The 22,630-nt window shown below is 45.5% G+C and overlaps 1 pseudogene; it reads left to right on the top strand.

Annotated features, from left to right (window-relative positions):
- The first annotated feature begins 2,243 nt into the window (after positions 1-2,243).
- Positions 2,244-2,360, top strand: LOC136646731 (5S ribosomal RNA; annotated as a pseudogene).
- Positions 2,361-22,630: the final 20,270 nt, after the last annotated feature.

Below are 22,630 nucleotides of genomic sequence, written 5' to 3'. Positions count from 1 at the left end.
ACTCCACCATTGAAATGGTCAAAGTTGCATCCTGGTTTGGGTTGTATATTCACCCTTTGTTATTCTAGAGTATGCAATAATATAGCACTATCGAATGCACTTTTAATGAAAATGATGCAAGCCAATGCTCCAAGCACATAGGGTGCAATCGTGTAGCACTTTCGTGGGATTAAGCCCCACTGAATACAGTGGGATTTATTTTGAGTAGACACGCATTGCATTGGGCTGTTAGACAAATCCAGATAAGAATTAAGGGCACAATCGTAATGGGGAGGGTTGCAAACATGCTGTAAAGCACATTTCTACCTCCTCAGAAGTCAGCCGTACCAGTGCACAGAGGTGTGATGGCTGTGGAGGCTGGATCCAGCCTCTGTGGTGGCGGAGGAAGGTGAGTCTGCGCCTGCTGAGCTTGGCTGGCACTGGGGTCTGGGGATGTATGAGGAGGGCAGGGAGGTGGTGTTTTGAGGTGGAGGGAGGAAGGGCGATGGTGGACCCATGGGAGGATGGGAGGTAAGTGGGGAAGGGTTCAGGACCCAGCAGTTATGCCTGATCTTGACCCTGTTCTCAGGCAATGCAGGCCAGCTCCAGGCTGCTTGGATCTGCGCCACCCTTTAGATCCGAGTAGCTCCTTGAGACTGCAGCAGCACTCCCTGGGGCCAATACTGTCACCCTCCCAAGTGCATCACCAAGTGCGATCCGCACCCCTGCACCTTCTAGTGACACCACTGAGCCCTGAGTTTGATCCAGCAGGGCTATCCATATGACCGCCACAGTATCCTGAACTCCGTGTTGGGCTGGAAGGCCTGTCACAGAGCGTCTCAAGTCTGTGCCGGCATAATAGCCGGTGCAGACTTGAGAAGCCCCATTGCTGAGCTTGGAACTTGCCCTGGGGAAGGGGACAGAGGAGACCTCTGACTGCTTCCCAGTGCCCGATGCATACAGCAGTTGCTGCTTTGTTGCTGCTGCTCCAGTGGATGCCAGGAAGCTCAGGATTGGGCTGTTAATCTCCTCTTCAATGCCTGTTTGCCATACACCAAATCAGATGCTACTCAAAGAGCCTGTCTGCTGCATTAAGGTTTTTTTTAGTCAGTAATGGGATTCTCAGGAGTTTCCTCCCCAGTCACATCTTTTATTCCTTGTTCTTGTGAAACTTTTGGAATATGCAAAGTATGAAGAAAGCCCAAAAGATTGTGGATTTTTTAAAATTCTGCCATCCATAGAATTTTATAGGAATCTGCTCTTTTGCTGGTCTGGTGGAAATGCCTCTGAATGTCTCACCCACACTGGCAGGGTTGCACGATTTCTGTTTATTGCACATGCCAGACTGAAAGGCTGGCATGATTATACTTCCAGATGACAGCCCTTCTTGCAGTTGTCACTGGAAATGTGAACTGAATCAGACCCTGAACATGAGCCCCCAGAACAGATCCTTATTTTACCACATTCTTGCAATCCCAACGCCTTCTTTCTATCACATCTTCCACAGTTGTCGGTGAATCCAGCCACGGGAAAGATTGTTCCACTAATTGGCACAGACGCTCCTGCTTAGATTTTGCAGAGCCTGCTGATTTGTCATGTGTCTCAAAAATATGCTTCCTAATTGATAATTGGTTCATCCTTCCAAATCCTCTCCAATTTCTTTGTTCTCTATTGTCCCTGCCTACCTTTCACTTGGCATTTGCAGCCTCTTTTATTATCGGAACTTCCCCAAGTATATTTCATGTTTTTCAGCCCATCTGGAATTTTCTTTGCTCTCTGACCTTTGCATAACACAGCAATCATTTTCTAAAAACAAGATGTTTTGCCTTTTATTTTTTTAGTCTTGCAGCAAATGGGTGCTATATCAGTCTATCCTTTATGGCTGCTGAAATTAGAATATTTTCAACCAACGAGGGAAACAAGTTGTATTTTGGAATCATGCCTTAAAGGTCTGGTGTGAAGTATAGTACAAAAGCCTATCCAGAGACAAGAAAAAAAGAATTAAGGTGTAAAACACAATCCTGGACACGTTTTGTGAGATATAGGTGAAGCTGTTTCAGTACCCTAAAATATTGCACAAAAAAGTATTACAGAGGTAACCTTCAGACTCACAGTTCCACACAGACAATTGGATTGTGAACCACCCAGTGAACACTCAAGTCAACAAAGTTGAGAGAAAGGTCTACTTTATTAATTAAAGGTTACAGAAGGGAGAAGCAGAATAAAGAGACCTGCAGTTCTTGCTGCAGCAAAGCAAGCATAATGGCAGCAACTGTTACCCTGCACATGCCCGATCTCGTCTGATCTCGGAAGCTAAGCAGGGTCAGGCCTGGTTAGTACTTGGATGGGAGACCGCTTGGGAATACCAGGTGCTGTAGGCTTATACCATAGTCTTTCGAGACTGAAGGTTGCCAACCAAAGCAAGCATAGTGCAGGGCCTAGATAATTGAGAGGCGCCAGACTTCATCAGGACCCCTGAGCTAGGTGATACCCCCTGACGCAAAGCCTTGCCCCTATTCAGACAGCGCCAGCTTATCCCAGTCAACCCTTGCAAAGAGGCCGAGGCAGCCAACTGCATGGGTCCACTTCATGCCGCTGAGCCTTTGAAGCAGCCCAGGCAGTCTGGGTCAGGGACACCCAGTCCCAACCCCTTGCACCACTGGGCCCCTAAGGAGCAGAGAGGGGTGCTCCACCCTGCCTAATACTGACGTCAAGGCAGACACCAGACAGTGTCTGGGGTAGGCGAAAAAACTGTCCACCAATAGCCAAATTCAGTGAACAGAAAAATTCCCAGATGGTCCCAGCAGACAACCAGCTAAATTCAGTGCTCAAAGGGCGGGCGGGCGGGCGGGCGGGTGTCAGGAATTAGACATGCAGGGCATGCAAAGAGGAGTCCAGCTGCGCTTGAGAGGCTTAACTGCCTCTAAGGCTGCAATCCTAATGACACTTTCCTGAGAGTAAGCCCCACTGAACAAAATAGGACTTATTTCTGAGTAGACTTGGTTAGGTTTGTGCCCTAAGTCATGCTCTGCTTCAACTGGCAACCAGTCCCCCACAAAGGGGGGGGGGGAATCTCATGTTCCTGCTGTGAACCAAATAAACCCTGATCCCATGCTTGCAGCTTGTGATCGGCATAATTTTGGTTTCTGATTTTTCTTACTGAAAAGCAGTTTACAATAATGATAATTATTATTCCAATAACTGAAGAAATTCAAGTATCATATATGAGGCGAGTTGAGCCATTTGCAGTTTTCACTTGTGCTCCAAAAAGCATGGTAATCTGGAAATTAAAGTGATCCCCATGTAGCGCCCCGCATCTTGTGCTCGTTTTACAAAATAAACTCCATGAACCCATAACTTGTCCCAGTCTTTCAGCATGATATTTGGCTGGGGATAGTTGTCCTCATCCCGGCACATATACAACAGGTGAAGCTTCCCCAGTCACTTGCAAGGGATACATTTAATGAGTGTCTTCCCGATGCATCTCTACAAGGCACAGAGTTTCACCAAATGTCACCTCCTAGTATAGTAAAGGTCCAAGCAAACATTCGATTGGAGGTGCAGTTTCTGTTACTATTGCTCCTCAAGCAAATCCTTTTCTCTTCTCCACTTAAACTCAGGGCAATGCAAGAACTGCCATGACCCTCCATCAGGAGGAAGAGTTGCCAGTTTGCAAATTACCTTACTGCAATGTCCTTTTTTCAATCACATATCCTTGTCTGCCATAACAGAACAAGAAGATGGTGATTATTGCCTGAGCACATGCTGATGCATTCTCTCTTCCCAAATACCAAAAAAAAAAAAAAAAAAATGAGCCCAACTGAAGTGGTCATCTCAGGCAGTAGATTGGTGGGGAGAGCAGCATCCAGTGACATTGATAGGGGGGTGCGGGCCACACCAGGTGATGCACATGGGGGGAGGGGTGACACCACAACTGAGCAAAATTTTCAAAATCTTTGTACTTTCAAACAATACCGTCATATTATATGTCATTTGATGTGTAATTTCATGCAGAATGCAATGAAACAAACCAAGTTAAAATATCTCGATTCTATAAAAAGTTATAGCCAAAAAAACCAGTGGAAGCGGGGCAATGGTGCATCACCACACCCACCACCTGGGAACTGCTTCAGCCACTGCATGGAGGAGGTCCATTGTGGGGGGGGGGTGATGTGCTGGCCTCCTGCTCTGGGTGACGTGCGCTGGCCCTCTGCACTGGGTGATGCAAATCCTAGTGATGCCACTGGCACCATCTTTGTCTGCTTACTTCCCTCCACTGATCTTCCTCCTCCTTCCATTCCCTTGAATGGAAATGAGAGAGAGAGAGAGAGAGAGAGCTGAACTAAAACATTGGAGAGTGAGAGGAGCAGAAGCCAACACAACATCAGGTAAGGGGATGTCAGCATTTGACATGCCACCTCAGGTATCAGGAGGTCTTGGGCCAGTCTTGGGCTGTGAGGTGACTCTCTTCTCCCTGTTTGGGGGTCAGTGAAAAAAGATAGACAGTGTGAGCTGTAGATTCTGCACGAGACAGATAGGGAGATGTATTTTGATCTCAGAGAGACTGCGATGGAAACTAAGAGAAGAAACTATCTACCATCACCTGCAGATATGCTTAGGAGACACACATCACTGATGTCATTTGCAGCACATACCGAACTCCATCTAAATGCCCATACTGTGTATTTGTAAACAAAGCAGATGCTACAAAATCATCAGATGCCTCTGGTGATTTCTCCTCTAAAGAAAACCCTAAATCAGGTAATGTTGTGTGCTCATGGGACATCTCACCACTCAGAGAAGAGAGGTGTAAGCACAGGACAGTTACAGTTTGTGAGGAATTGTGCTCTTGGTTTCAAAAGCAAGACTGGAGGTCTGGAAGCTACATCACATCTCTGATACATTGCTATTTGCTAGCTGTCAATCTCGATTAGGCTGCTAAACTGTTCTGCTAGTGCTACTGATTTAACCTTCAGTCCCTAGTTCTGTAGGTGTAGAATTTATTTCCGTATCCCAGCATTAACTCATTATCAATTTAATACATGCTAAGCTTATTGTAAATCATTGGTTGACTCAATTACTTTACTACAGGGCAATCTAGTAAATAACATTTGTTCTGAGAGGATTCTCCTGACTGTCTTTCATATATGTATGAAACACACACACACACTCTTTCCCCGTTTAACAAATTTCCATTGGGTTTCTGGGTGGCAGGGGCAGAGGGCTATCTTGATTAGTCTGACAAACAACCAGCTAAGATGGATGGCTTTTCCAAACCAATCAAAGTCAGATTGCATTGACAGGAAAAAGTATAAAGAGAGTAGCAGGAACAGAATAAATAAAAATGTATGCAGCAAACTGGCTTCCAGACTCACATTAAGTTTCTGTTTCTCCCCCACCCTCTGCCACTGTTGAATGCTAAAGCCCCTATGTAGGGTTACCAGATACAAAGTGGGACAGAGTGCCTATACCTTTAACCATTGTATAGAAGAAGGAATACTGGCAAGTGTAGCTTTTTAATCTCTTCCATGTTGGCTACTTGTAGCCATCCATTTGGCTACTTGGTATTCATTAGGCAGTGTAAATTTGCCAAAAACTCTCTCCTCTGAGGATAGCTAGAAATTCATTTGAGGTTAAATTAAGCCCATGTAATAAACATTATAACTATTAGTTCCTCATTAGTCCTGGTAAAGGCTGTGGATGTCAATGGCTGTACGGTATACAGTATTGCACAAAAATGACTCTCATGAGAATTGATTTAACTTTACATGCCAAATTAGCAAAATATGCCTTCATGGTTTTTTTTTTTTGGGGGGGGGGGGTGTTAAATGTGTGATCAAAAGTGAGTTGATGTAAATGTATCTGTAAAACGTATCTGTAAAACGGTCAAATGTAAAACGGTATCTGCCAAAACATTAGCTTTTCCTTGTTTCATGATAAATGAATTCATATATTGTACATGTTCCACTCCTGTACTTCCCAAGACCATACTTTCTTAAGTAAAAATAGACAGTAGTTCATGTGCTGTATAGGTCAGTAGTTGGCAACCTTCAGTCTCGAAAGACTATGGTATCGCGCTCTGAAAGGTGGTTCTGGAACAGCGTCTAGTGTGGCTGAAAAGGCTGATTCGGGAGTGACAATCCCTTCCACACTGGGAGCAAGTGCAGTCTGTCCCTGGTCTGTCTCCCTGGCTATGGGCCTTCCTTCTTTGCCTCTTTGCCTCAGACTGTTGGCCAAGTGTCTCTTCAAACTGGGAAAGGCCATGTTGCACAGCCTGCCTCCAAGCAGGCCGCTCAGAGGCCAGGGTTTCCCACTTGTTGAGGTCTATTCCTAAGGCCTTCAGATCCCTCTTGCAGATGTCCTTGTATCGCAGCTGTGGTCTACCTGTAGGGCGCTTTCCTTGCACGAGTTCTCCATAGAGGTGATCCTTTGGGATCCGGCCATCATCCATTCTCACGACATGACCAAGCCAACGCAGGCGTCTCTGTTTCAGTAGTGCATACATGCTAGGGATTCCAGCACGTTCCAGGACTGTGTTGTTTGGAACTTTGTCCTGCCAGGTGATGCCGAGGATGCGTCGGAGGCAGCGCATGTGGAAAGCATTCAGTTTCCTGTTGTGAGTGAAGAGTCCATGACTCGCTGCAGTACAGAAGTGTACTCAGGACGCAAGCTCTGTAGACCTGGATCTTGGTATGTTCCGTCAGCTTCTTGTTGGACCAGACTCTCTTTGTGAGTCTGGAAAACGTGGTAGCTGCTTTACCGATGCTTTTGTTTAGCTCGGTATCGAGAGAAAGAGTGTCGGAGATTGTTGAGCCAAGGTACCCAAAGTCATGGACAACCTCCAGTTCATGTGCAGAGATTGTAATGCAGGGAGGTGAGTCCACATCCTGAACCATGACCTGTGTTTTCTTCAGGCTGATTGTCAGTCCAAAATCTTGGCAGGCCTTGCTAAAACGATCCATGAGCTGCTGGAGATCTTTGGCAGAGTGGGTAGTGATAGCTGCATCGTCGGCAAAGAGGAAGTCACGCAGACATTTCAGCTGGACTTTGGACTTTGCTCTCAGTCTGGAGAGGTTGAAGAGCTTTCCATCTGATCTGGTCCGGAGATAGATGCCTTCTGTTGTAGTTCCAAAGGCCTGCTTCAGCAGGACAGCGAAGAAGATCCCAAACAAGGTTGGTGCAAGAACACAGCCCTGCTTCACGCCGCTTTGGATGTCAAAGGGGTCTGATGTGGAGCCATCAAAGACAACAGTGCCCTTCATGTCCTTGTGGAAGGATCTGATGATGCTGAGGAGCCTGGGTGGACATCCAATCTTGGGGAGAATCTTGAAGAGGCCATCCCTGCTGACCAGGTCGAAAGCCTTCGTGAGATCTATGAAGGCTATAAAGAGTGGCTGTCGTTGTTCCCTGCATTTCACCTGCAGTTGTCTAAGGGAGAATACCATATCAGTGGTGGACCTGTTGGCTCGGAATCCGCACTGTGATTCTGGATAAACGCTCTCTGCAAGTACCTGGAGCCTCTTTAGTGCAACTTGGGCAAACAACTTTCCTACAATGCTAAGGAGAGAGATGCCACGGTAGTTGTTGCAGTCACCCCGTCGCCTTTGTTCTTGTACAGCGTGATGATGTTTGCATCCCTCATGTCTTGAGGTACTCCACCTTCTCTCCAGCAGAGACAAAGGATTTCATGCAGCTCAGTGACGATGATCTCTTTGCAGCACTTTAGGACTTCAGCAGGGATGCTGTCTTTTCCAGGTGCCTTGCCAAAGGCAAGGGAGTCCAGGGCCACATGAAGTTCTTCTAGGGTTGGTTCACTGTCAAGCTCCTCCAGCACAGGCAGGCACTCAATGTTGTTCAGCGCTTCTTCGGTGACTACATTTTCTCTGGAATATAGCTCAGAGTAGTGCTGCACCCAGCGTTCCATCTGCTGCGCCCGATCCTGGATGACCTCGCCTGCGGCAGACTTCAGAGGGGCAATTTTCTTCTGTGTTGGACCTAGGGCCTGCTTGATACCATCATACATCCCCTTGATGTTGCCCGTGTCAGCTGCTATCTGTATCTCAGAACAGAGCTGGAGCCAGTAGTCGTTAGCACATCTCCTGGCAGTCTGCTGGACTTTGCTGCGAGCACCTCGGAGGACCTGCAGGTTGCACTCACTGGGACAGGCCTTGTATGCTGCTTGAGCTCTCCTCTTTTCCTCAATGACTGGTGTCAACTCCTCAGAGTGGGCTTCAAACCAGTCTGCTGTCTTGTTGGTCTTCTTGCCAAATATGGACAAGGCGTTGTTGTAAACGGCATTCTTGAAATGTTCCCATCTGTTGGATGCGTTTGCATAGACTGGGCCTGGAAGAGATTCCTCAAGCGCTTGTGCAAATTCTTCCACTTTTATCTGATCCCGGGTCTTGTTCGTATCAATGCGAGGTCTTCCTTCCTTTTTTGTGTGATACAGTCGCTTTGTTTGCAGTTTCACTCTGCTGCACACCAGCGAGTGGTCGGTGTCGCAGGCAGCACCCTGATAGCTGCGTGTGATCTTGATGCTGGGAATGCTGGAGCGTCTGGTGAGAATCAGGTCGAGCTGGTGCCAGTGCTTTGATCTTGGGTGTCTCCAAGAGACTCTATATTGGGGCTTCGTGTTGAAGAACGTGTTGCTGACACAGAGACCGTGATGACAACAAAACTCTAGCAGGCGTTGGCCATTTTCGTTCATCTTCCCAGTGCCGAACTGACCTAAGCAAGTGGGCCACGAACTGTTATCAGCACCAACTCTAGTGTTGAAATCGCCGAGGATGAACAATGGCTCTTTTACGGGGATCTTCTTGATAGTGGTGGCCAGGTCATCATAAAATTTGTCTTTGGCTTCTGCTGGAGACGACAAAGTCGGTGCATAAGCACTGATAAGAGTGACAGGTCCTGCTGATGACTGGAGCTGCAGGGACAAAATTCTTTCACTTCCCACAGTAGGTGGGATGATGGATTTCAGCAGGGTATTTCTGACCGCAAAGCCAACAACATGTTCCCTGGTTTCGTTTGGTGGTTTTCCCTGCCAGCAAAATGAGAAATTTCTCTCCTTGACAGATCCGGAATCTGGCAGCCTAGTCTCTTGAAGGGCGACGATGTCCATCTGCAGTCTGCTCAGCTCCATGTCGATGACAGCTGTTTTGCGTGCATCGTCTATTGCTTGCAGGTCATCAGAGAAGCCAGGTGTCATTGTCCTTACGTTCCAGGTGCCCAGCTTTAGGGCAGGAGCACCTTATGGACCGTGGCGAAGCAACACCTTACTGGCTGGGGACTGCCCAGCTTAAGGTGGGCGGTAGCTGCCCAATGAGATGCAATGATCTCTCCCACCATCGGAAGCAGCCCCTGGCGTCATGCCCTATGCCAATCGAGCGAAGACTTATAACTGGTAACTGCTGCTTCCCGTGTTGTGCCGACGCCGTATGGCGAAGTTGGAGTGTCCTCTCCAGTGCGCGAAGCCTGGGTAAAGAAGGTATGGAGGATAGGCTGTTACCCATGCAGCAAATCCCCCCTCTCCACGTCGCTGGAATGATCCAATGGAAAGGCAGAAACCAATACAGTTGGTTCCAGCGGCGTCGCAGGAGTTGCCAGAACGTGACTGTGTGCAGCCACGAACTGCCTGAGGGACTCCGGCTCCTGATTTTGCCTCGAGATTGACTCCTGAAGCCTTTTCCACAACTGGATGTAGCCACAAGGCAGTGGAGGTTTGGAATCAGAGTTTTCCTTCTCTTAGATGTCTCCCTATGTCTCCAGATGACTGTATAGGTCAGTGATAACAAATATAATGGATGTTTTCCACTCCTTGCATTTTCAGGAATTTGCATTTTGCTGATAAAAGGGTTATGAGTTTTATGTTCCAAATCTGCATGGATCGATGTTTCTGATAATAATAACCCAGAAAATAATCGTTATTTTCTGTCATCTCAAAGCAGTACTCTTGCTATAATAGAATAATATAATATGCTGTGGACCTAAGTGCACTTACTGAGGCGTAAACACCACTGAAATTCAATGAAACTACTTCTGAAGAAACATTCTTAAGCCCACGTTGCATGTCCGGAGGAAAATAAAGCATCTTTGGCCACATGTTTTTTTCCATGCCAGACATAGTAAACTGAGAGTGTCCACCAGATTGGCACTAAAATATTGTCTTTACTGGTCATCTGTTTTGCCTGGTTGGAAAAAAAAATGAAGAAAAATGGGCTTTATTTATGAAAACAATAATTTAAAAAATCATTAATTTCCTTGAAATTAATATTATACTATAGAAATATGACAAGCAACAGGATCCAGAAGAAACTGAAAATGGCATCATTCTATTTTACACTTGTTTTGATACGTTTAAGGGTAGACCATTCCCTGAAAAGACCCGAGGCCAAGTTAGCAAATTTCACAAATGCTCTGATTTGTCTGAGCTTAAATTGTTTTCATAGCTCATGTGCTGCTAGATTTTGTGAGTGCTACTTGTGATGTTAAATAAAAGGGTTGGCCGGTGTGAAATATTAATCATACCTGCCAATAAACAGAAGTTAATATGTCAAGTATTTTTCCTATAATGTATTTCCATCTAATTTCCCACAGATTTGTTTACCCTTTAGTGCAGTGGAGGTAATAAAATCCCTCTGGACTCTATTTGATTCCGCAAGATTTTGTACCCTGCCTTTACACTCTGGGGTAGTCAATTTGTGACGTCTCTCCTTCATAGTGTTGAAGGGGAAGCCGTGAGGATGGAACTGGCTTGAGGTCTATCTGTGGTCTCGAACTTTGTTGTTCCTTACTATGTTGCTTCATTTTCTGCTCTGTGTATGCAAATAAGCAGTTTTGGGACTTGCCTATACATAACATTTGGCATAATTTACTTGGTGGTAATGTGTACCTCATGTTATACTGCATTTAGGCTGTTTTTAGATCCTGGCTTAACTCTTATAAGCTACGTCTGGTTGCTATTAAGCAGGGATGTGCCAATACACCCAAGTCAGCTTCTGAGTCCCTGCCCCCTTTGACTCAACTCATGCACAAGTCTTAATGGGACTTTGGGACTTAGCCAGTCTTTTTGGGACTCTGATTCGAGTCAGAGTTTTTTGATGAATCAGTCAGGCATGGCTCCACAGAAGAACAGAGCTGCTGGTTGCATGTGTGTTTTTGTTGGAGTTCTCATTTAACACTCCCCTGATGTCTCCATCCCATCTGTAAACAAAAGCCCTGCTGTTCTTTGAGTGAGTGCGGCAGTGCAGAAAGCACCGATTGGTTCCTTACAAACCCCAGCAACGAATTTGTTCCTGAGAAAAATGTGTTCTTGAGTCTCAATCGGTTCCCGATAAACACTCAAGAGTTCTGAGTAACTTCTGGTTTCAAAATACGTATCTCGAGTCCATATGAGTCAGTAAAAAACACATGTTTGGCAACTCGAGTCTGAGTCTTAAGAGATGAGTCACTCATTCCTCCTATTAAGTGATAGATCAGCAACTATCGAGAGACGAAATGTTAATATAGATACCTTCCTTATACTGAGTGGGATCAATGGTTTACCGAACTCAGCATTGACTATTGTGACCAGCAGTGGCTCTGCAGCATTTCAGATGAGTTTTTCCCAGTTCCACACAAATATGCCAAGGATTGAAACTGGGGCCTTATGAATATCAAGATAGCTTTTACCACTGAACTATAACCCCTCTTTCTTTTTTTTGTACTGTAGCCTCCAAATGTGCAGAGAAAAATGACCACATATGTAGACTTTGGTAGTATGTTTGCAGTGGAGGAGACGACCAGGTTTGGAATGAATCAAAAAGCAGTGCTGGTGAAATTGATTTGAGTGGAAGGATCTTTCTGACCAACTGGGGTGAAACATGTGATGCAAGGAAATCTAACAAGTGGTTGGTCTAGAACAGCCACCTGAGAATAAGTAGCACAATTTTCAAGACCGCAGTTTGGGGGCAGCGGGGATGTATTTTTAGTCTGCGGCATGGACCAATTTATTTTGTATTCCAGCAAATGTCAGGTTAATTTTTTTTTTCTCTCAAGGAGAATGCTGATTGTGTTTCAAATTTAGCACCAGCTTTGGACTGAGTTTCTAAATTTAGAGCAAATACTCGTTCTGAAATTAATCTTGTCAAACTATTTTATATGTAAACAGTGCAGAATGTTAAAAAGAGAACTTTAATCCTGATTAGTTCATAGTACTTAAAGGGGAGGGAAGGGGGGAGAAAGGATACTTTCCTGTTGAGCAAAAGAAACCTGTTTTATCTGCCAAGTTTCAGCCTCAAATGCAGACATGTTGGACTTTGAAATGTCAGCCAACTAGGCCACTAAGTAACTTGTGATAAACTTTGCTTGTATGCTTAAAAAAAGTTATGTGTAGCCAGACTGCTTGCTCTTTGTCTTTTTCTACTGTGTATGAAATCACTTTAGCATAACCCAGACAAATGTTTTTCTGTCACCTCCCTTTTCTGTCTTCTGTCTAGCAGTTGTTATGCTTTTAGACTCTGGTATCCTTATTATGATTGAACAAAGGATGGCGTCAACCTGAAACACTCTCAAATCATTATTTTATTCTAAATGCTAAAAAATTCCACAGTTGCTTCTGATGTTTGCTATCTGCAGGGATGGCCTCAGATGTTGGCCATGTTGGGCAATTGGCTGATGCCCAAGGCAATAAACAAGAGGGCCCACATGGCTGGCCTGGTCCCCCATAACTCTTTCCCCTCCCATTAACACATTCCCCCCATTTGCCGATTGGGAGAATGAGAAAGCCACTGTCTGCTACTGTTGCCTGGCATTTGGCAAGGGGGTGGGGGGAATATATGACTTTTTCCCAGGTTTTCCAACAACCTGATGCCAGCACTAGAAAAAACCCAATATCTGATTATTGGCAATATTGGAATCAGGACTGCTGAAAGGATTTATAGTCACAAATCTCTCTCTCTCTCTCTCGAATTGCAGCATCAGCCAAACACATACAGGCTCCACATTCATTTTAGATAAAGATTACTGTACCATTCTACCATTCTTCACCTTCTGCTTCTCTCCCCACTTTCTTTCACTGCCCTCTGCTCTCTTTCATCACTTTCTCTTCACATGTTTGTCACAGTAGGTGTGTGTCAGTAGCACAGATCATGGCACAGGAAGCCATAACTCTGTCTTCCTCCTATTGGGCAGTGATCGACATAGGCCTTATTTTTTCAAGAATTAGAATGGAAGCCACAGAAACACTCCATCCCATGACTCTTCATGCCTTTTGAAAATCACTCCCAGGACCTTCTGAAGAGAGCTGGCTTTGCAGTTTTCCATGCAAGCCATGGAAAGGTGCAGTATTCCAGGCGCTCTCATCATTGCCCTATCTGGCTTGGAGCCAATGCATCTGAGGACTGAACCTGCCTGCCCCTTAAAGTCTTTGCCAGAGGGCCTTTCCCCGATGCCCCTTGTTGCAAGGTGTGTGGCAATGGGGCATAGGGTGTCCGGTTGTGGAAGTGTCCACGCTGTGGCCTACTATTCCAGGGGTACATAGATAGGCTTATTTTTCAGCATCTATTAAAGATGTCATACTCCTAAGCGTTCATTTGGAAGACTTTTGTTTTGCTGCTGGGGATGCCATCTGGGGCTGTTCCTGCTGTTATTTCTGTTGATTTTGCCTGTATTCTGATTTTATTGGAGATTTATTGTTTTTCTTATTCATTGATGATTTTAACCTCTGCTTGATGGTTTTAAACGTGCTGTTAGCTGCCTTAAAACCGTTCAAGTTGAAAGGCAGGATTTCGACTGTTAAATAAATAATAAACTGACTTTCTGGTGTGCCTCCATAGCAACCTGGAAGCCAGCCATCAGCGATATGTTGGGTATGGAACTCTAAGCTCAGGCATTTTGACATTGATTTGCACTGGGACCACCAGAAAGTTGGCTTCTGGTGATGAGGCAGACAACAGATCCTTTGCAGAGTCCAAAAACAAGTTGCATGTGCTATAGCAAGCCAAACAGCATTCATGGGGCTGCCTGAGGTCCGGATGTAACATCATTAAGCAGGAAGTAACATCAGAAAGCAGATGATAGCCACAAATAAGCCCTTTGTTCTCAAGTAGGAACTCATTTGCTGCAAATGACAGAATAGAATATATGCCAACTTTGACTGTATTTTCAGGATTGGAGAGAGCCCAATTATTACACTGGGAGAGACCAATTAACTATTGGGTTGTCCTTACTGCCACACTGCTTCTACTGAGGCTTCATTTCACAGCTCAGCAACTGAGAGGTGCTTTGTAAAGTGACACCTTCTCAGCATCTCCCTCTCTCACCTCTCTTGGTCTGCCTCTTTCCCCATAATGTTCCTTGCCTTCTGAGGCCTCCTTCCATCTCTCCCACCCAGAGCCTCCCAAAGCCTTTCAGAAACAGCACTGCTGAAAGGGCAGCACTGGCTAAAGCACTGCTGAAAGGGCAGCACCAATGATAACATGCGCTGGATAAAGAGCTTCCACGGGCTGTATCCAACCTGCAGGCCTTATGTTTGACATCCCTATGTTAGATCACTGCCCACCATCTGAGCCATGTCTGCCATCCTGATTGGAGCATGGGCAAATCCATGCTAAACTAGCAGCCCAGTCCTATGCATATCTACCTATGCATCCATAGGTACACAACCTGTTCAGTCCTAGGTGTGTCTGCTCCATAGTATTGAGTTCAGTGGCACTTAATCCAGGTACATGTATTTAGAATTGCATCCTAGGATTAAAACAGAATGTTCAAAGAATTACTCTTGCAAATTCACTCTTATTTGTGAGTAAGAATCATGGAAGTCAATGTCATATCATTCCAAAACCTATGTTTAGTGTTGAGGTATGAATTGCAAAATATTTTGCTTAGAGACAGTAGTGTTGCTATGGGGTGGCAGTGGCGATAAATATTGCAGGTACCGCAAAGTGCCATGTAAATATTGCTATTGCTGTCCAGAATGGCTCTGATAAAGAATGGGAAGGACCACTTACATGACGCATTGCAGCACCTGCAGTACTTACATAGCTATGCTACTGTTTAGAGCAGTGATTTTCAACCTTTTTCATCTCACGGCACACTGACAAGGCACTAAAATGGTCAAGGCACACCACCAGGTTTTTGACAGTTGACAAGGCACACCATGCTGCCAGTGGGGGCTCACATCTCCCATTGGCCCTATTAATAAATGACCTTCCCCCAAATTCCTGTGGCACACCTGTGGACCACTCGCAGCACACCAGTGTGCCACGGCACAGTGGTTGAAAATGGCTGGTTTAGAGGCATTTAGCAATTTAGCAGATTGAACTATTGCTAAACCGTAATCTGTGATAAATTACTTGAAAGAGAACACTTGTTGGGGCAGATTTGTGGTCAGCTGTTGTCTGGCTGGTTTTATCAAGCAGTTGGCTCATCTTGGAAAATGGAGGCTGCCACTGGTGGGACTGGTCTGTGGTGGTATTCTTCCCTAGCTGGGGCATTCTGAGAATGGAAACCTTGTTTGTATAACATTGATCCAAACCCTGGAAACTCTTTCTTAGTTGATGTTCATGTAGTACTTGTCTAGACAAGAAGGAATGTCATAAACAAAGACCTCAATATTCAGGCCAGTCAGTTTCAAGGTAATGATGTGTCTGACATTATCAGCTGTTGAGTTACTCTGTTTTTCATAACATAGCATCAAATTGGGATAAAAGTAAGCCTGGAAACATCAAAACAGCATGTCTATTAAGTACAGGCTACATATATTTGTATGCTGAATATATGTGTATATTGTATGGCAGTTTCTTGGAGACACCTCTAATGGTCTTTAACAGGTTGCAAAGACACCAATTGTCTTCATTATCTGAGATGTTTCTTCTGAGCGCGCCTCATTCCATCCACATTTTGATTCATGCAGCCAGCTCTTATGCATATATATGTGGAAGTATTCAATGAGGCTGCATGAAATTCAATGGGGTTTACTTCCATTAAAGTGCATAGGATTTCAACCTTAGTTCAGTGTAATCAGAGCAAAGGGGCAGAAGGTCATTTGGCCTGGGCCTCCAGCTCAAAGGAGGCCTCAAATTATGTCCACTGTTTAACTGCTTTTATGATGTTATCATTTCTATTTTTATTATGGCCAGGCCCTCAAAAGCTGGAAGTGTCACAGACCTCTTTGGACCTCGGACAGAGCCTGAGTGTGGTGTCAATTGTCTTCACTTCAACTGATATCTGAACCTGGGTGCTGGGTAAGGAAATAAACACACAACCAGAAATGGTCAACTATGTGCCAGCGTTCCCTCTCTAAGGGGTCTATTAACAAATTTATTTATTTATTTGCAAGATTTGTGTCCTGCCTTTCTCCCACATTGAAAGGAATTCAGGGTGGCTTGATTATAATTATATAATTATAACAGAATTTTAGTATAATGGGGAGAATCTTGTAAGAGGACTATCTGGGTCAGTGAGCTTGGCCACTGATTGTTCTTATATTAACAGTCATATTTCCAAAACCATGAGTTTATCTGTAGAAACATGGCAGATGCGCCAAGGGTGTAAATGATGGGACAGCTCTGCTGTGGCTTTTGTCCTAATAAAAAACCACTGATCTGTATGAGCTAGTGGTGGTGATGCTGGCTAGCAATTGGTTAGTGGTGGTGATGCTGGCTAGCAACTCTCCCTAATGAAGAGAATAAAAAGGAACATAAACTGTGGCAAAAGAAATGTAAGAAGGTGATACTGGAGGCCAAGCGAGACTATGAGGAACGCATGGCCAGCAACATTAAGGGGAATAATAAAAACTTCTTCAAATATGTTAGAAGCAGGAAACCCGCCAGAGAAGCGGTTGGCCCTCTGGATGGTGAGGGAGGGAAAGGGGAGATAAAAGGAGACTTAGAGATGGCAGAGAAATTAAATGAGTTCTTTGCATCTGTCTTCACGGCAGAAGACCTCGGGCAGATACCGCTGCCCGAACGGCCCCTCCTAACCAAGGAGTTAAGTCAGATAGAGGTTAAAAGAGAAGATGTTTCAGACCTCATTGATAAATTAAAGATCAATAAGTCACTGGGCCCTGATGGCATCCACCCAAGAGTTATTAAGGAATTGAAGAATGAAGTTGCAGACCTCTTGACTAAGGTATGCAACTTGTCCCTCAAAACAGCCACAGTGCCAGAAGATTGGAGGATAGCAAATGTCACGCCTATTTTTAAAAAGGGAAAGAGGGGGGACCCGGGAAACTATAGGCCGGTCAGCCTAACATCCATACCGGGTAAGATGGTGGAATGCCTCATCAAAGATAGGATCTCAAAACACACAGACGAACAGGCCTTGCTGAGGGAGAGTCAGCATGGCTTCTGTAAGGGTAAGTCTTGCCTCACGAACCTTATAGAATTCTTTGAAAAGGTCAACAGGCATGTGGACAACCCATGGACATTATATATCTGGACTTTCAGAAGGCGTTTGACACGGTCCCTCACCAAAGGCTACTGAAAAAACTCCACAGTCAGGGAATTAGAGGACAGGTCCTCTCGTGGATTGAGAACTGGTTGGAGGCCAGGAAGCAGAGAGTGGGTGTCAATGGGCAATTTTCACAATGGAGAGAGGTGAAAAGCGGTGTGCCCCAAGGATCTGTCCTGGGACCGGTGCTTTTCAACCTCTTCATAAATGACCTGGAGACAGGGTTGAGCAGTAAAGTGGCTAAGTTTGCAGACGACACCAAACTTTTCCGAGTGGTGACCAGAAGTGATTGTGAGGAGCTCCAGAAGGATCTCTCCAGACTGGCAGAATGGGCAGCAAAATGGCAGATGCGCTTCAATGTCAGTAAGTGTAAAGTCATGCACATTGGGGCAAAAAATCAAAACTTTAGATATAGGCTGATGGGTTCTGAGCTGTCTGTGACAGATCAGGAGAGAGATCTTGGGGTGGTGGTGGACAGGTCGATGAAAGTGTCGACCCAATGTGCGGCGGCAGTGAAGAAGGCCAATTCTATGCTTGGGATCATTAGGAAGGGTATTGAGAACAAAATGGCTAGTATTATAATGCCGTTGTACAAATCTATGGTAAGGCCACACTTAGAGTATTGTGTCCAGTTCTGGTCGCCGCATCTCAAAAAAGACATAGTGGAAATGGAAAAGGTGCAAAAGAGAGCAACTAAGATGATTACGGGGCTGGGGCACCTTCCTTATGAGGAAAGGCTACGGCGTTTGGGCCTCTTCAGCCTAGAAAAGAGACGCCTGAGGGGGGACATGATTGAGACATACAAAATTATGCAGGGAATGGACAGAGTGGATAGGGAGATGCTCTTTACACTCTCACATAATACCAGAACCAAGGGACATCCACTAAAATTGAGTGTTGGGCAGGTTAGGACAGACAAAAGAAAATATTTCTTTACTCAGTGTGTGGTCGGTCTGTGGAACTCCTTGCCACAGGATGTGGTGATGGCGTCTAGCCTAGACGCCTTTAAAAGGGGATTGGACAAGTTTCTGGAGGAAAAATCCATTATGGGATACAAGCCATGATGTGTATGTGCAAACTCCTGATTTTAGAAATGGGTTATGTCAGAATGCCAGATGCAAGGGAGGGCACCAGGATGAGGTCTCTTGTTATCTGGTGTGCTCCCTGGGGCATTTGGTGGGCCGCTGTGAGATCCAGGAAGCTGGACTAGATGGGCCTATGGCCTGATCCAGTGGGGCTGTTCTTATGTTCTTATGTTCTTATGGTTTGTGTGAGTTACTTGTTACGCATCGGGAAAACAGCTACCACGTTTTCCAGACTCACAAAGAGAGTCTGGTCCAACAAAAGCTGACGGAACATACCAAGATCCAGGTCTACAGAGCTTGCGTCCTGAGTACACTTCTGTACTGCAGCGAGTCATGGACTCTTCACTCACAACAGGAGAGGAAACTGAACGCATTCCACATGCGCTGCCTCTGACGCATCCTCGGCATCACCTGGCAGGACAAAGTTCCAAACAACACAGTCCTGGAATGTGATGGAATTCCTAGCATGTATGCACTACATGACGCCTGCGTTGAAACAGAGACGCCTGCGTTGGCTCAGTCATGTCGTGAGAATGGATGATGGGCGGATCCCAAAGGATCTCCTCTATGGTGAACTCGTGCAAGGAAAGCGCCCTACAGGTAGACCACAGCTGCGATACAAGGACATCTGCAAGAGGGATCTGAAGGCCTTAGGAATGGACCTCAACAAGTGGGAAACCCTGGCCTCTGAGCAGCCTGCTTGGAGGCAGGCTGTGCAGCATGGCCTTTCCCAGTTTGAAGAGACACTTTGCCAACAGTCTGAGTCTAAGAGGCAAAGAAGGAAGGCCCATAGCCAGGGAGACAGACCAGGGACAGACTGCACTTGCTCCCAGTGTGGAAGGGATTGTCACTCCCGGATTGGCCTTTTCAGCCACACTAGATGCTGTTCCAGAACCACCTTTCAGAGCGCGATACCATAGTCTTTTGAGACTGAAGGTTGCCAGTGTAGTAACAGTTATTCATTATAAACCATCAATGCCATTAGTTTGCTTATGCAACCATTTAGTGGTTATTTATTAAAAATAAAATTTATACTTGGTTATTGGAAGTACAGTTTGGCAGGGAAGTGGTCCTGGAAGAAATAAATCCGAGAAAACCACACTAACACCAGTCATGGTCTATGTGATGATAGAAAGAAAATATTATTTTTTACATGGCTGGAACCAAATATTATTTAACAGAGCCTTTTATCTTCAGAGATTTCGAGAGAGCATAAAACAATCTGGTTCTTGGCTTCCAGAATGGACACTATAATCAATTTCAGGTTGACGAGGAAGACACCAAAAGAGACAAACTTTTTTCCCTTCCAGAGTTAAATGAGTTTAAAAACAATGGTTTTCATTTCAAAGTGGAATTTGCAACATAAGCTCTGCTGACAGCTCCTGACAGGATGATATGAGGATGATAGGATACACCGCTGATTCCAGGTTGTTGGGGACTTTGGGGCAAAGATCTGTCCTGGGTCCCCCATGGCACCCCTACCTGCCCCTTGATGACACATTGGGTGATGCCACTGAGGGGCATTGAGGGGTCAACTTGACCAGGTGGGCCTTCTAATGAACCTAGGCCAATGGTTTCCAAAGTCCTACTGTAAGTATTAGTAGGGGAGGGTGCAGGGAAGGGGAGAGGAGGGGGAAGCAACACGATTGGGACAATGGTGCTGCTACTGGGTAGGAAAGTGTTTTCTCAACTTTACCTGGGGGTCGCTAAGGTTCTTTGGAGGGTTCAGGGAGCCCGCAACCCTCCTGGCAGCTCCAAAATGCTTTGGAAAAAGAAAACACTTCCTGTTTTAGTTGTGAAACCAGAAGTGATTATTCCTTTTTCAAAACAGTTTGGAGGCTTGTGGAGGGCTGTAGAACTGGCCACAGGTTCATCAGACCCTCCTACCTCCAGGTTAAAAAAAAAAAATCCTTCCCTCCACAGCAGCAGCACAATAGTCCTAATCATTTTGCAGCCGATTACAAGGCTATTCCCCTTAAAGGAGAATGTCCCTTTTCCGGTTCCCCTTGTGGGTCGAAACCCACCAGTTTGGGAACCAGTGGTCTAGGCCCTTGGCCAATGCCGGACCTGGTGTACCTCTGAACCAACCCAAATGGACTCTTTTGTCTGAATATGCCTGGTTCTTTTTAAAGAGAACATTCTGGAGCTTTTCCATAGGGGCCAAATGGCAGTCAGTGAGTTAAGCAGTGTGCGCGCACACACACACTCTATAATACACAGGGAGGCAAGAAGCAGCTGATTCACTGTACTCATTGCTGCCTTCCAATGAAAAATAGGCAGGGTGCCTGCATCAGCAATAGCTGGGGGGGGGGGCAGTAGGCAGAACTCCTTCAGACACTTCAGCTGCAATCATGGCTAGCATCCAATCAAAAGCAGGCAGGGCAGCGGGCTTCCAATGGGGGAAAAAAAGACAGGGTTCCTGCATCAGCAAATGCTGGGGAGCCATGAAAAAGGCAGGAAGCCTACACGAAGGGACCTAACTCTCTAAAGCAGGGGTGCCCAAACCCCAGCCCTGGGGCCACTTGCAGCCCTTGAGTTCTCTCAATGTGGCTCTCAGGGAGCCCCAGTCTCCAATGAGCCTCTGGCCCTCCAGAGATTTGTTGGAGTCCACTCTGGCCTGACGCAACTGATCTCAGCGTGAGGGTGACTATTTGACCTCTCATGTGAGCTGCGGGATGAGGGCTCCCTCCACTGCTTGCTGTTTCCTGTCTGTGATGCAGCAGCGGCAGCAAAGAAAAGGCCGTCTGCCTGAAGATAACATCCACAAGGTCGCCAGTTCGAGGCCACCGGCACCGTGCGACCTTGGAGCAGCTGACAAGCTGAAGCCGAGCAATTCCATCTGCTCTGAGCGTGGGAGAATGGAGGCCAGAATGTGAAGCCAGATCGGAATGAAACACCTTGAATGTAGTCGTTCTTGAAAGAAAGAACCTTCTTTCAATTGTAAAAATCCCTGTTTAAGAAGGGATTTAATAAAGCCTGCCTATGTAAACCGCCTTGAATAAAGTCTTGAATAAAGACCAAGAAAGGCGGTATATAAATACCTGTTGTTGTTGTTGTTGTTGTTGTTGTTTTTTATAGGCCTTGAGCTATCGCAAAACTTTCATTCATTCATATAAGTTCATCTTTAATATATTCATTTATGTAAACTTATGTAAATTTATTCAGATTTTAAATGTAAATTAATTCTTGTTTTCCCCTGCCCCCGACACAATGTCAGATGATGTGGCCCTCCTGCCAAAAACTTTGGACACCCCTGCTCTAAAGCACCAGAGGAGGCGGCTATTGAGCTGCCTCAGGGGACCTGTTGCTGAGCTCGTCCTAGCTCTGAATGAGGAAGAAGTTTTAAAAATTTATTTCTTAGGGGGGAGAGAGTGAAAATATTCTTGTGGCTGTGCCTCCCTGGGCCTGAACCTCACTGCATGTTACTGATGCATATAGGTGTAGGAACATTTATTGAACAGCATCTTGTCAAGGAGTAGGTTGACCTGTCACATGATTGTGCATTCCATAGCAGCAATAGGGATACAACAATTGTGTAATATTGTGTTGGCTTCTCACCATTGCTGCTATGCTTGAATTGTATGTTGTTGTGTTGATTTTTCTTATCTCTAAACGTGAACTGCATCTCTTATATTACTAGCAGGGTCAGGCCTGGTTAGTACTTGGATGGGAGACCGCCTGGGAATACTGGATGCTGTAGGCTTATACCATAGTCTTTCGAGACTGAAGGCTGCCAACCAACCATATTACTAGCCTGTCTGGAATAATAATAATATAATAATAATAACAGGTATTTATATACCGCCTTTCTTGGTCTTTATTCAAGACTTTATTCAAGGCGGTTTACATAGGCAGGCTTTATTTAAATCCCTTATTAAATAGGGATTTTTACAATTTCAAAGAAGGTTCTTTCTTTCAAGAACCACTACATTCAGGTGTTTCATTCCGATCTGGCTTCGCATTCTGGCCTCCATCCTCCCACGCTCAGGGCAGGTGGAATAGCTCAGCTTCAGCTTGTCAGCTGCTTCAAGGTCGCACGGTGCCGGTGGCCTCGAACTGGCGACCTTGTGGATGTTATCTTCAGGCAGACGGAGGCTCTACCCTCTAGACCAGACCTCCTGCCCTGGAATAGCGAG

This window comes from Tiliqua scincoides, chromosome 3 (genome assembly GCF_035046505.1).
Source record: "Tiliqua scincoides isolate rTilSci1 chromosome 3, rTilSci1.hap2, whole genome shotgun sequence".
Lineage (NCBI taxonomy): Eukaryota > Metazoa > Chordata > Lepidosauria > Squamata > Scincidae > Tiliqua > Tiliqua scincoides.
Note: the sequence above shows the minus strand (reverse complement) of the source record. Positions and strands in the feature narration are given on the sequence as shown.